Consider the following 15,877-nt stretch of genomic DNA (forward strand, 5'->3'; position numbering starts at 1 on the left):
GCCGTCTACTCGTGGGATGTAGTTGTCACTTGGCTGTCACTAGCCGATGGTTTGTGAGACTACCCTAGCACGGCTGACATGTACCTTGCGAAGCAAGACCCTGTGTCATTGGCCTCTGTTGTGGCGCGCTCACAATAACCCACTACGGAAATTTGGCCTTCTACTCGTGGGATGTAGTTGTCACTTGGCTGTCACTAGCCGATGGTTTGTGAGACTACCCTAGCACGGCTGACATGTACCTTGCGAAGCAAGACCCTGTGTCATTGGCCTCTGTTGTGGCGCGCTCACAATAACCCGATACGGAAATATCGCCCCTCTACTCGTGGGATGTAGTTGTCACTTGACTGTGACTATTTAGAGCTATATGACATATACCTGGGATTAGTGTCTGAATCTGGAATAAGGATAGAACTAGTTATATTACATTTATATAGTTTATAGTTCCTTTTTTCTTTTAAATCACAATATTAAGTAGATATTTTTAGTTATCCAATGGAACACCTAAAACAACCCTACAGATTAATACCTAATATACAGAGTGGCCATGACCTAGTGTTAACATTTGTTGTGGGTGATAATACAAAAGATTTTATCATTCACACACACCCAGAGAAAGAGTATTTTAGTTTTTTAATAAAAACATGAACATTTTGTCATAACTATGAAATTACTACGAAATTTAGATTTTATCCTTGAACTTTATTACTATTATTGTATGCTACATTAAGTTTTGAGTAAGTATAGATAACTTTTAATGGTTCTGAATCCCCCGAATCGTTAATTAAATCGATTTAAGCTGGGATGTTCTCATTTTTTTTTAAATAATACAAGAAAAAGTTAACATTCACAATTCCTTATAAAGAAAATTGCTTGAGACTACGCAAATATAATAGAAACTGATTTAAAACCTTAGTTTTTATAAAATATATAAGTACATTTATGAGTTTCAATAGTGTAAAAACACAATATTATCAAAATTTAACTAGCAAAGCACAACTGGTTTCAGCTTTTTTTATAGCGTCACTACTTACACTGACATTGAGACATATTGTTCAACTAGATCCTGATTAAAATAAAACATCTAGGTAGTAATTAATATGTTGAAAACGACACGCAAGGATATGTAGTCTTACTTAACCGTGTCTGACTAATCCATCTTATCATGAGGTCATTTCTGACACCAATAATATGTTTGGTTTCGATAATTTTTATTTGTAGTTGGTTTGGGTCATTTAATAGTTGACAGTGATATCAATGTACCGTTTACAAATCATTAATATGTATTGTGTATGGTTTCTGTGATGGAAATGCTAGTTGAAGTACACTGTCCGATATCCTGGTCGGCGAGTTCCCAGTACACTAGTATTTACAAAGCAGCATCAGCTTTTGGTAGAACGTGGACCTGTACTTGTACACAAGGAGCGGAGTGAGCTGGGGGAGCATCGTTAGATTTGAACACAGTAGAAGAAATATTGGACAGAGTTAGGCAAGACCCGGATATTAGTAGCAGTAATCTTGCAGGTGACATCGGCGTGAGTAAAATTTTGATATGTTTAAGATGGAGCTTATACTGGCTACTGTTAACTTAATTACATTTAACACATAAACCAATATTTAAAACTTTTATTTTTGTGAGGCCTTTCGATAAGACTTATGTGATGTGTCTGACGAAGATAGCCTTGTTATCGAAAGGCCTCACAAAAATAAAGTTTTAAATGTTGGTTTATGTGTTTAAATGTAATTAAGTTAAAATTTTGAAAGTTAGACAGAAGAATAAATTCTACACTTATCATTTTACAAAAGCCTTGAACCTAATGATTATGCTGTTGGACTGTTGTCGCTATTTATTAAATTCTGACATCGAACAATATAATTTTTTCAAACAAAATCTTATGAACACACGTAGCTTTTTTACAAGACTAGGGCTATTTAACTTTCACAACAAGCACTTGTGGAATACTGAAAATCCAAAATCTGCTTGAGAGCAGTCATTTCAGAGAAGACTTAGTTAGTATAAATGTTTGGGCAGGCGAGATTGGCGATCGTTCTTAGGACCTCACATTTTCAGGGAAGTTTAACTGGAGTTATGTATCTTGACTTTTTACAACACAATTTGCCTCAAATGTTTGATGTGTTCGGCCCTATACTCGTTCACCGCCAAGATGTTATTTATCAACAAGGTGGCGCTCCTTCTCACTTTTTATTTACGTTCGAAATTGGTTAAATGCTAACTATTCAATTTGGATAGGCAGAGAAGATACCTTAGCCTGCAAGATTTTCTGATCTCAACCCCATAGAATCTTTTGAGTTGGGATTCCTTAAGTCTGAGGTGTATACAATACCTTTAAATAACAAGAGGAACTTTTGAATAGGACCCAAGTTGCTACACAGAAACTTAGGGAAAAGATAAGGCATAAAGTGACTGTTGGAGCAATGTGAAAGAGAGCTAGAGCCTGCATAAGATAGAATGGAGGACATTTTGGAAATAAACAGAAATGAAACTATAAACTGATATGTAGCTTTATTTAATAAAAAAAAACTAAATCTGACTTATTAGTTGTGTTTTACTAGCGAAACTTTGATCATGTCGTGTTTTACACTATTGAAACTTACATACTAACTGTATGGTACATAAGTGATAAAAAATAAAAATATCATATTTTCGGAAAGCTTAGGTTTTAAGCAGTTCCTATGACATTTGCCTAGTGCCAAGCATATTTTTTGTAAAGAATTGTGATTGACAGCTTTTTTGTAAATAAAAAAAGAAATTCCCTGTTCAAGTCGATTTAATTGATATATATATATATACAGGGTGTATATTATGTCTGGAAACACCCAAATATATCCTTTAATAATTTAAATATAAATTTGAAACCTCTTACAATCGTGATAGAGATTGGGCATCTACTTTTTGGAACAATGTTTTGTTATGTCACACCAACGGGGGACGTCCTGCCGAGGGTATCGTGAATATTCTTAATGGAAGCCTATACCTTGTGATACATAATTTTAAAGGTAATAGCTTACTGAATTGAATGCCACAAACCGCATCTCAAAGGAATTATTCTATCAGAAAATAGAGCATTTTTAGTATTGAAAATTTACTGATGTTCAACAATGTAATTTTATCATGGTTCTTGCCACAAAATGTGTTACACTAATTTTTTAGCATTTTTTAAATGTTCAATTAAAATAAAATAAACAATTTATTTTTAAGCTGGTTTCATTAGTACAAATTTACCAGTTTTTATTACAATGAATAAAACTTATGAGTCACTTTCTCTGATTACTTATGAATCTGTACTTGGTGTTTTCCAGTCAGCAGGAAGGTTTAAAGAGACAAAGGTCACTAGCCTATGAGAAACATTATTGTGTTATTAATCATCTGGTCTACAGGTTTCAGTTTGTTGAGCATGGAGCTTTCACTAGACAGATCTAAGCTTGGGAATTACAAATGGACAAAGGTCATATCATTCCTGTCGAGTTAATCAGTGTCTCTGAAGCATTGCTGTCAACAAGTTATCTAATTACAGTAGTTCAGTTTTTATTTGGCATTTTAATGGAATTGTCTGAAAGAGAACGAATTACTCTGTTGATGATGCGAGGATATGGCGATCGTCAAAGATCTTATCGGGAAGTTTGTAATTTGTTTAATGACACTTTCCCAGAAAGGAATCCCATAAGTGTTTCAACAATATCAAAAACTATTGAGTGTTTTGAAATGACAGGGAGTGTACGTAATCGGCCAAAGTCGGGTAGGATACAATCTGCAACAGATGAAGAACATGCACTAGATGTTTTGCAAACATTTATTGAAGACCCACATACATCGCTCAGAAAAGCTGCACAGCAACATGATATGCACCCTATGTCTGTGAGTAAGATTTTGAAAATTAATAAATACAAACCATTTAAAGTTCATTTAGTCCAACCGTTAAGTGAGGATGATTACGACAGAAGAGTTGAGTTTTGTGAACTTGTGATGCGCAAATGTGATGACAATAGAGATTTTCTGACCAAAATACTATTTTCTGATGAGGCAACTTTTTTCCTAAATGGCAATGTTAACAGGCACAATTGCCGTTACTGGGCTAGTGAAAACCCACATTGGATTACTGAGTCCCATTCACAGCAACCACAAAAACTGAACGTATGGTGTGGAATTTTAGGTAACAAAATTGTTGGGCCCTTTTTCATCACTGGAAATTTAAATGCCGAACTTTACTACAATATGCTCCAAAATGAAATAATCCCAGCTATTCAAATTGCATCAGGAGAATACTTTGATAATGTATGGTTTCAGCAGGATGGTGCTCCGCCCCATTATGGGAGACAGGTAAGAGAGTATTTGGATTTAAGGTTTCCTCATAAATGGATTGGCCGAAGAGGAGAAATCGAATGGCCTCCAAGATCTCCGGATTTGTCACCAATCGATTATTTCCTATGGGGTCATTTAAAATCCAATGTTTATAGAAGAAAGCCTCATAATTTGGAAGACCTAAGAAACAGGATTATAGAGGAGATTGCTTTGATAACTGAATTGGCAACTCTGTCGAATCATTTTACACAAGATTGGCTCATTGTCAAACCGTAGAAGGAACACAGTTCGAACAATTGCTTTGACACCAAATGCAGGTAAAACGTTTGTTGTAAGACTTTTCTAACAGCATACATTATGTTTTATTTGTAATAAGAAATCAATAACATAAGTATTTCCATAATTGTACTGTAATAAAAACTGGCAAATTTGTGCTAATAGAACCAGCTTAAAATGAAATTTTTGTTTTATTTAATTGAACATTTAAAAAAATGCTAAAAAATTAGTGTAACACATTTTGTGGCAAGAACCATGTTAAAATTACATTGTTGAACATCAGTAAATTTTCAATACTAAAAATGCTCTATTTTCTGATAGAATAATTCCCTTGAGATGCGGTTTGTGGCATTCAATTCAGTAAGCTATTACCTTTAAAATTATGTATCACAAGGTATAGGCTTCCATTAAGAATATTCACGATACCCTCGGCAGGACGTCCCCCGTTGGTGTGACATAAAAAAACATTGTTCCAAAAAGTAGATGCCCAATCTCTATCACGATTGTAAGAGGTTTCAAATTTATATTTAAATTATTAAAGGATATATTTGGGTGTTTCCAGACATAATATACACCCTGTATATATATATATATATATATATATATATATATATATATATATATATATATATATATATATTCAATCAGTATGTTTGGCTTAACCTCAGAATTCAAATCACCAGTGTTAGTCTTTTTTATTTTCATGCTTTGTGCTACAAATTGAGACCCTTGTTTATGTTTCAGGTCTGCTGTTGTGTCCAAGGGATCCTTTCCCATGCATGTTGGCGTCCCCTCTGTGTTGTCTTCCGTTATTTCTTGTAAGTTGTGTAGTTGTTTACATCAATATACCAAGTAGTAGAAGGATCTCATTCCTAGAGGATCAAAACGAAATGCGCATGTCTTTCTCGAAATACATGTTGCTTTGTGGGCGTAGAAAACTATTATTATTTACTAAATACCACTAAGAAAGATTTTGAGACAAGAGAATAATTTAAGGAAAGGAGTTTTAAAAATATCTACCAGTTCATTCTCTCCCAGTTATAGGAAGGAGTTTGCTTTATTAGATTAATTTATTCACTTTAGATAGTAATAAATCTACATGCTACTGTGGGTATAAAAATTGCAGTTTATCTATAGTGAGACAATCATTTCTGTTCCATTTAAACTTTTGGCCCTTAAGAGCCGATTGTAGTGAAACATTCTTACGTTTTTTCCATTAAAACAATGTTCAACCTCATGAAGTTTGTGGTATTATTTTGTACCCTAACATTATGAGAAAGTGTTCATTTAAAAAAATATTAATGAGCATCAAAACTTTTCTTTTTGTTTGTAAAGTGTATACATTTTTACTTTTTTAATATTCAAACTACTAATTGCAATAAAATTTGTTTTTTTCTTCCGAATAATATATTAAACGTTTTACCATGTAAAAAGAGATTGGATGCGTATTAATTAGATTCTTAAAATGCGATAACTCCCATAATGTACTATTTAAAAGCACATAAGGTTTATTGTGTTCTTATGGGGCCACCAGTACAACAGCCAGATATGTGGCAGCTTTTGGCCTTACCAGAACCTACGTCATGATTGGTAAAAAGTCGCTCATTCAAACAGGTATAGTATACCAAAATTCCTTGGGTCATACATGCAATGCCACTTAGATTGGAACTATTTTTTGAAATACTACATAGACTTGTAATGCCTATGATATCATGGTTTGACGTTTCTCCGTCTTCCATACAGTATTGTGTTTAAATGCAATTCCAGACTGTTTTTCATCAAACTGGTTAGAATTATTATGAATTTTACTCAAAGAATAATTCTGAGAATTCTTAAAGGAGGGGGGCTATGGCTGTAAGTGAGACCTAACTATGAAGGAGCTAGCTAGCTAGTATGTATCACCGACAAGACAATTCTGCAAAGTTTGGTAATGATCATCGTTTCCACAGGGAGCAGATTGCTAAAACCGATTTTGTAAAACACCAATCTAACTCCTTGAAGACATGCAGATCTGTAGGTGTATATGTAACCTGGGTCCAAAGGTAGAGTTTGGCATGCAACCTATCAATATAAACATGACTAGTGGCGATGGTTCGGTTCATATTTTACGCAGAAGTGCATAATATCCTCCAAGTCGGAATGTCTTGTAATTAACATTAACCATTTGTTTGTTATTAATGAATTACTCTCTCTGAGAACTGTTGATATCAGTACATATTGTATGGTATTTTGTTTTTCTATGATACAAGGTAGTGGCTGGTTACCTCATTCGCCGCCCTTGTCCATGTCAGCTTCCTAGGTTAGTAGTAATGTAGATAATAGATCTGCAAGCCGTATGAGTTCTTTGTGTAGGCGAGGCCAAGAGGTGTTCAGTGGTCGGAAGACGCTGACCGCTGTTATCAGTGCTGTAGGTGACCACAGCGCTGAGCTGGCCTCTACTGATAAGAGTGACTTGCACAACACCGAGGCCACATGGGCGTGTACAAGTACTCCGTAGTGAGTATTACGGTATTGGAGTACTAACGCCGTAGTAAGATAGGTGTAGTTTGTGTTCTTCCACCTAGTCGATCAGCGCTATTTGGATTTGATTTATAGCTTGCTCCGTTGTTTGTTGCAATGGAAATTGAACTCTCTGCTCGTTTCGTTGTCTCTAGTAGTCTAGTGTTAAAACTGCATTTTTTGAAAAGTTTGTCTTTCCAGCATATGTTTGAGAATATATGTGTGCGTGGTTTGCGAACTGTTCCTATCCTTGATGTTGTGTTACAAAACTGTTGATGTATTCCAAATAGACTCCCTTTTTACACGTTATAATAATATTTTACCAGTTAAGGCTCACCAGTAATGCCAGTTGGAGATCATATAATAATTTCATAAATTTGTTTGATTTCGATCAAAACAGCTTTTTTTAACCTGATCTTACTATCAAGGTCTCCAACAGAAGATAAAACTATTGAATAGAAGAAGAATCAGCTTCTCCTCTATGGGGTGATATATATAACGCTAACAATTTTTCGTCAAACTGTTGAGTGAGACCTACAAACACTATTTTCCAAACCGTGAAGGAACTTTCTTCGAGTGTGGTGCCATGGTGCCAGACACGACCCCGAGGGCTGGTAAGGGTGGTGGCGCCCGACTAAGGACAAGGCCGGCGCCCTGTCACGTCGCTCAGAGTGTTGCAATCAATCCCCGTGTGATAGCCTACCGATACCATTGTCACAGACGCTGTTTACCTCTACGTCTCAATTTTTCACAGTTCTACGGTGGCAAAAACTCTTCTGGAGGAAGTGCTTCTTTGCTGCCTACGTCCTTCACATCAGAAAACAATCTTGATAGATTGTTTTGTTTTGTTTGTTACTGAAGTAATTTGTTATAGTGCGTTTAGAGACAAGTTACGTCCGTGTCAATCAAATATAACCTGTTTTCAATGGTCTTCTTTTTTTGTATCATTCTGCGTGTTTAACGTGGAAAAGCGAAAAATACATCGTATTTACTCGATTTTGTTCTGACACAAGCTAAAGATTGCGCTGAAATATCTAGTTATAAAGTGAATTCACTCTGTCTTATAGCTGAAAAATCAATCACATTGTAGTTTCTCAGAATGTCGACGCTCCTGAAAATGATTCTCCTTAATTTCGATTATCTGACCAAAATTATTAAATAACATGTTTTTCTCGTATATTACCCATAGATTGTTGGTACATGTGCTATCTATATCTAAATTCAAGCGCATTTTACGTATTACTTTCGTTGTATTGAATTTACAAACGATTTAGTGTTAAATCTAGGTGCCCAGCGGCAGTTGTGGTTCAGCGGTGGTACTTAGAGGTGGTTATTAGTGATTTTGGCGATAGTGTTATTTTCAGATATTTATTTTATCCCATGAATATTGGACGCTCGAGTTACCAATAAGCTACATTACTAAATAAGGCACCTATCCTCGGGGAGTTGACGCGGTAGTCTGCAGTGAGAAAGTGCAGCTGCAGTATTAATGCATGTATGTGTGTTGTCGTGCATGTATGCACCAGTGGCTCTGTGCAGTGTAAGCTATGACTGCAGCGAGCGGTTCTATGCTAATAGTCCACTGGCCCACAGGCTACTGCATATAGAGGGATGCACCGCCTGGGAATACGCAATATGAATACAAGCGCCCTCAGGGCGTTAGGGCCATCCAGTCTCCTATTTTTAGACAAATGCCCCTTTCCTTATTTTTGTAAATGTAATCATACGCCAACTATGCAAATAAAATTGCCCTTTTATATTTTTTGTGAGGTTTGTTATTTAAGGGTATTATTTGCCCCATACAGTGTATGTAATGTTAATAAAAAGGTTTTATCTCAGGAAGAACTAAGATAATTTGCTACACTTTTTTAATACCACTGTTTTTGTTGTTTTCACAGTTGCAAGTAGCATTTAAGCTACCAAAACATTGTTTATATCGCAAGTAGTTATTGTGGTGATTGTATTTTATGTTGAAAAATACAAATTTTCAATAAACGCCAAAACATGTATTAGTCTACGGTAGGTTAGCTACATAACTCGTCAGTAAATTCCTGAAGCATATGCAGATTCTGAGCCATCTTTTTCTTCCAGTTTCCTTTTCAGCACATTTGTACTTTTCCTGACTTTTCAACTTCTTTTTCACGTTTTGGACACAAACTATAACATGGTCAGGAATGCTTTAGTTGTATCTACGTGTAGCCTGCTTAGTAAGTTTTGTTATAATATAATTTTATACCAAATTAAAGGAGGGATTCTAAGCAGTACATAATAATAAAAACTGACGATATTAATTACATTATGTTTGTAGTCAAGTGCTCTCCTTGATGCAATGATTTTTTCTGTTCAATTTTAAAACTGAATTTATTTTCTGAATATATGAATATATTTTTAAACTGAATGTATAAATATTAATCTCATTCGAGTTCTACATTTTTTCAAGAGTTTTAAATTGTAATTTGAACATTCAAAAAATTATATTCACTTTCCATTTCAGAAAGCATAAAGCAGTTAGCCAGCGTAGATCGTACACAAATGGTGGAGAGGTAATTCGCACTTGGGCAATAGTTCCGTCTCGGTAAATCTCACATTTTTTCAGGTTAAGAACTCGATTAATTTTCCAATCTGCCGCCTTTAATTGTAATTGTCGGCCGCCGCCGTGCTATTTGCGGGGGTATTTACGATTGTGGCTAAAGTGGAGGAACAGGCAACAGCTGATTTCATGGCCGCCACCAGCAATACAATACTCAATACTGGGCACGCGGCTAGCTTCTTCTTTTTCCACGCGGTTGAACGAACTTGCTAATGACATATCGGAACCGGTTTTTTGGCGGGAACGCTCGCCAGCTGTTCTGCCGCCGTGCCGCGCCGTTCCGCGCCTTGCTCAGCTGATGACTGTCGACGTAGCCCACTTGACACGACACCAACCACTTACCGCTTATTAGGTTCTATACATCACTCCACTCGTCTCCAGCTGATGCGAGTAATTGGGCTGTTACCACTAATTGTACGATGGTAAGGTGTTCTCGGTGTAGCTGTTTCTTGTTGTACTGGAGTCTTAAAGTCGTCAATATTTGTTTACCATCTTAATGTACTCTGGAATGTTTTGGTACATCTTGACCTACAATTAACTTTTACCCTCCAATATTGAAAGTTATTCTAAATAGAGGATATTACTTTCCTATAATATTTACTCGAAATAATTCAAACGCCACTACTAAGATTAAAGAAACACAATTCGTTTATTTCGATATCTATGACCGGTAATGGAAAATGAAATAATTGCTCAAGAGTTATCGTCCAGTACATCTTAAGGTTGGGACACACATAACCGCACCGCGCCCGACACGTCAGTCGGACGTGTGCTGGCCCGTCATACGGTGGAAAGAATTGCAGCGCAGTTTTCAACCTGCAAGTCCACACATGTCCGCACCGACACCAGACCGTCGTGGCCGCACCGTGCCCGCAACGTCACCGATATGTTTAGTTTTGAATTTTGACGGGCACGGTGCGGTCTACGAGCGGCATCATATGTTATTTACTGTTGCATTCTTCTTCTTTTTAAAACTATTTAAGTAGTCTACACGTTCTATTTTATTGAATTATTTAGTATAGCCTACTAACTCTACATCCTATGTTCGCGTACAAAATCATATTTATTATTAAAAGTATTACATTTTCTTACCTTAGAGTAAACTAGTCATATTTTCTTATTGTGCATATTTTCTTATTACAACAAATTTGAAAACCATGTTGTACATTAAGTGATTTTAAACAACTAAATTCGAATTATGAAAAATCTATAAACATTTTTCATTAATTAAAAAATAACAAAGCATGTAATTATTTGCCCAAAAATCTATTTTTCTTTGATGTATTGAAGTTACTTGATAAATTTATTCCGGTATTTTGTAAGGGTCATATTTAGAATGTTTCTATGACATTTTAATTTTTTTTTATTCTTTTCACTTCAATAAAGTAAAATAAAAATATTTTATTTACAATAAGATTTTCAAGCAAGAAAAACCCATGTTAAAAATAAATAATAATAATAAATCATTTATTTCCACATAATAACAAACTGAATATTACGAATAAATTTTATTGCCAGTGCTTAATAATAAATAATACTATGACAACGTATTTACAATAGCAGTAAATAACAAATAAAAAAAAATGTTTTTCTACTTACTTATTTCTAATTATGTACTTAGAGTAATTACATATAAAAAGTAGGTTACATCCTTTTAGATTTTTCTTTTCTTTTTTTAAACTAATAATTAGACCAATAGATTTACAAAATAAGGGAAATTTAGGTACCGCCATAAGAGGCTGTGCCTGTGTTGGGGATACTATATACAAAAAGGGTAAAAAATAAAAATAGCGGAATCGAGCAAGAATGAAATGATAAAAATGAGTTATTGTAGCTTATGTAGTAAATAATGTACTATTACGTTTCAAAGTTTAAATTTAGTATAACTATTGTGCTGTATTAAACAAAAAGGATGTATGCATGATTTACAATTCAAATATATTAGGCTTTACACATGTAACATTAAATATTATATTATAAATAATTATTTTATAATGCTCTAACGTGTCCTATTTAAATATTATTATAACTTAGCAGACAAGACTAACCATACACTAATGTATTATCTTAAACATATACTCAATATCATTTTGACCGATCAACCATACTCTAATTTTTTTTAGAAAATATATTTATGTTTCTACTATTTTTGACTAATTCTGGCAATATACTATTTGTACTCGGAGCTATAAAAGAAAAACATTTTGTAAAATCTGTTTTTTTTAAGTTCTCCAGTATATATTTTACAAATATTTACTATGTTTTACAAATTATTATAAAAGGGCTTGCAACATGGCAAACTCTCTGGCATCACACTATAGCTCTTGGGTTTAATACAAAAAACGCTAAATATACTGTTTATAGTGTATTTGACCGAAATTCACTGCAATGAAACACAATGAACAAGAATTATAGGGATAAAAAATATAACCAAGATAATGATATTTACAAATTTTACATCCTAGCTGATTGTACAAAGCTTTAACTGTAGCATTACAATGTTTCATTCACCACAGCGATTAATAAAAATAACAACAATGATATTAACAATTTTCTCAAGCAATACTTAATCTTCCGAATATTTTTTAAGTATCTGTCACTTCGAATTCAAAAGAAACATGCTCTAGTACAAACAGTGAGATCGTTGCGCTCGGACTGCAAACGGACATGTGTGGGCCTCACCGTAACCGAGCCGAGCCCGCACCGACAATCGGCCGACTCACGTGTCGGGCACGGTGCGGTTATGTGTGTCCCAACCTTTATACGGTGCTGTTTGCGAATGTTATAAAAAGAATCGGTAAACTGTAAGAAATTGATCACGGATACTGTACTGTACTTAGGGAATTGCTTGACCTTATTGGAACAAATTTGCTTGACGTTAAAAAAATGCGTTCGCGCGTAACATTCCGTTTTTAGTAGGTCTGGATTCAAAATTTCTGTGTTTGTTTACTCTTGGAATGATTTTGTTCACGCATGCAACTTGTTACGCATGTAAAAATATTCGTAATCGTTTTGTTTTTGGTCTTATTAAATAAAATGCCAATAAAAATAGGTCAGACCCGCCTTATAATCTCACTACTTAAACGCTTCTCTCGTTGTATTTAATACAGTGTTAAATGGTTTTGAGAAAACTCACTGAACAAATATCATTTGAACCAGATCATACGATCGCTTCCGACTTAGACAGTGATAATGCACTTAATTGCTTAAACTCTGGCCCTGATTTGGGAGTGGGCTTCGTTGTTCGTTGTTAATTGTAGATTATTAGTGATCTGCTCCGTGTTGCAGAATTGCTGATCAAATGAGAACATGCCTAACTATACCAGGAGAGTCCTATTAGTATTGTGTAACAACGGGTGATTTTCCTGGGCTACCGGTTATAATAGAGGTATGAATTATCCTTTAGAGCCCCGGCCTCACCATCCACCGTCGTGTCGCTTGGAGCGATCCTATCCAGGACCGCAATTACATCGGAAGGACAGAGAGGAGAAGACCGGTGAGATGGCTGTAATGAGTTCTGGGGAGAGTGACGCAACGGGCAGGAGACTAGCTGAGCGGGAGGCAGTCAGTAGTAGATATCAGCTGAGAGGCTGCCAGGAGGGGGCAGGCCAAGGTCAGTGTAACAATGAGAGGGGGCAGGTTGTCTGCACTGCACGTGCAGGACCAGGTCTGCCACTACAGCGGCACTAATTGTCCCGCCACACTCGCTCGGTGGGATGCTACGCGCGGAGAGGCAATGTTTTTGTTGTGATTTGTCACTGCCGCGCAAGACGCGATTGCCCGCTTGTTTGTCATCGTTATCTCCCGACTTGGCGTGCCGCGTGGCTTCGCACGCAACGCGATGCGTAATCTATCTGTGTCGAGACGCGCCACCTGACCGTGAAAATGGCGTGAGACGATTTCGACAACCTCTAAAGAATTTCAACCGTAGTCGTTGTTGATAAAGAAAATATAGAAACATGACAAATTGAAACTGAATCGCTTATAGTACCCTAATTAATAATTCCAGTTAATTGGGTTAAATGACTGTGGTAAAATAAATGTAAGTATTCGTATATTTAGCACACACTTACAAATATCTACGCCTTAGTGCACAATTTATCAATTGGCACAGGGAGTTGAGAGTCCAAACTAGCCCCAGCCTCAAGCGTGCTGTCCTACCTATAATGAGGATTATTACAAAATTGAGTCATCAATATTATAGTGTGACAGATGAGCAACACATTTACTACTAAATTTCATTTTTGCTTCCATAAGGGAAAAATGTTAATTAGACGCTTCTCATTATTAAAACATTGTCCGATGGCTGTGTACTTAGTTATTATCCACATATAAAATCGAACCATTTTTATTCGATATATATGCACGAACTGTACATTGACACGTCAGGAAACTGGGCCCATATTATACATTTAAAATGTTATGTTATTAAATGGACATCGATTATTGGACAAAGACTTGCAAACGAATCTCTGTAGAACTCAGACATAAATTCTCTGATAAAACATTGCCACCATATACGAGTAAAACCAGAAGAATTAGTCACAGTTCGGTGAGGTAAATGAACATTAGATTGAGTTTGTTACATATTCAGGACAAGTCAAAACAATTCACAGATGAATTTGCTCTTTACAGTTTCCATTGGTGTAGTGAATAACAGCACACGAATGTGGTATATAAATTACAATTTCACCAGAATTATTTGAGGGTTGTGTGCTGAGCGGAACTGATAAATTAAAGATTGATTTTACTAAATAAGACGGATGCCGTGACGATGTGGTCTGAGAGGAGAGTTAGTGTTATCTGTCATGACCTTTGACCCGGCGACTGAGGGGTGCAGCTGCTGGTATCACCTTCAACTGATAACAGAGAGCCTTACACTTGACTGTAGACTACACGTGGTCTGGAAGATAAGCTTGGGCCGGGATTCTTGTGCTTTAGAGACAACCATCACGAACCATTACATAAACTAAGGTCTATATTAGTATTGTGTATTATACTGTTTGTGCTAGTAATGAGAAACTACCTCAAAAACAAAAATAACTACATCATAATTTGAATTTCTTGATTATTATAGTCTATTTTTGTTGTACAAACAAGTATAAAATAAGAAACTGATATAAATCTTTACTTCGATTTACATGCTAGTTGTCCCAAAAGTCCCCTCCCCCCATCCACTTCTGAACCGAAATATATCAACCAATATCCTTGGTGGGATCGTTATGACTTAAATTATGGGTTTAGGATAAATGAGAACCTCAACTCCCCAACCCGAAATGTAAAAAGATCTCCATCGAAAGATATCTCGTTTTAAAAGCCCTTGTGAACTACAAACAATGCCTCAAACTTAAGGTCTCTATCTCAATCCAGAACAAAGTAGAGGTTGTCACAGTGTTAATTAAAAAGTTATGCTAAAAATCAATACTTTTGTTCTTGAGTTCACAAAATGCATTATGTACGTAATTAGTTCCAACCTAGATTTAAGCAAGTTTTGTGATATAATGTATTTCGTGATTATTGATTCATAGTTGATAACACTAATGTTTTCTGCTTGTCAATTAACTATACTTGTTCTCAGTGTAGAATTTATTTATATTATTTCAGGTTGTCTATGATTATGTTCAGGTTAACTACTGAATGAAAATAGATTATTCTGTTTATCTAGACGTGCTCTATTTATTTTGCACAGGCGTTAAATTATTTTCTACTAAGAATTTATTTTTCTATTCCACTTATAACTAACATTCTTGAATAGGCAGAGGCTTGGGAACGGAGCACTTCGTAAAATTAAGTTAAGGGATCACTAAAGATATCAGTTCGTCTTCAGTATTGATACCGTAATCATTGAAAGTGTCAAAAACTAACCAGGAGAAAGTTTGTAAATCCTCCTATCATTGTGACTGGCACGATATAACTCCCACTTCTCGCGGCATTTGAAATGCCAAACTTCTGAGTAAACTTGTCGGTCGATTGTTGCGCCCATAGTTTATATTCCACACGCCTTCGTTATACCATTACATTACTGTACCTAACTATTAGTAGGGTAGACATATTGGCTGACTGAATGTTCTCTCACACAAGAGTAGACCGAGAGAGAAATACTTGAGATCGCATTACAAATGTTTAAAGTATTATAAAATTAACAGTATATTCCTAATTTTTCAAAATTTTAAACAATCTTAAACAATACATAA

General features: G+C 35.5%; 1 protein-coding gene across 1 annotated transcript in view; it reads left to right on the plus strand.

Annotated features, from left to right (window-relative positions):
• Nucleotides 1-15,877, plus strand: part of LOC124359346 (caspase-1-like) — a 125,811-nt gene that overhangs the window by 38,327 nt on the left and 71,607 nt on the right. The window contains exon 2 of the mRNA XM_046812018.1: nt 5,339-5,412. The gene's annotated coding sequence lies outside the window, so the exon portion shown is untranslated. The remainder of the gene's footprint in view (nt 1-5,338; nt 5,413-15,877) is intronic.

This window comes from Homalodisca vitripennis, chromosome 4 (assembly GCF_021130785.1).
Source record: "Homalodisca vitripennis isolate AUS2020 chromosome 4, UT_GWSS_2.1, whole genome shotgun sequence".
Classification (NCBI taxonomy): domain Eukaryota; kingdom Metazoa; phylum Arthropoda; class Insecta; order Hemiptera; family Cicadellidae; genus Homalodisca; species Homalodisca vitripennis.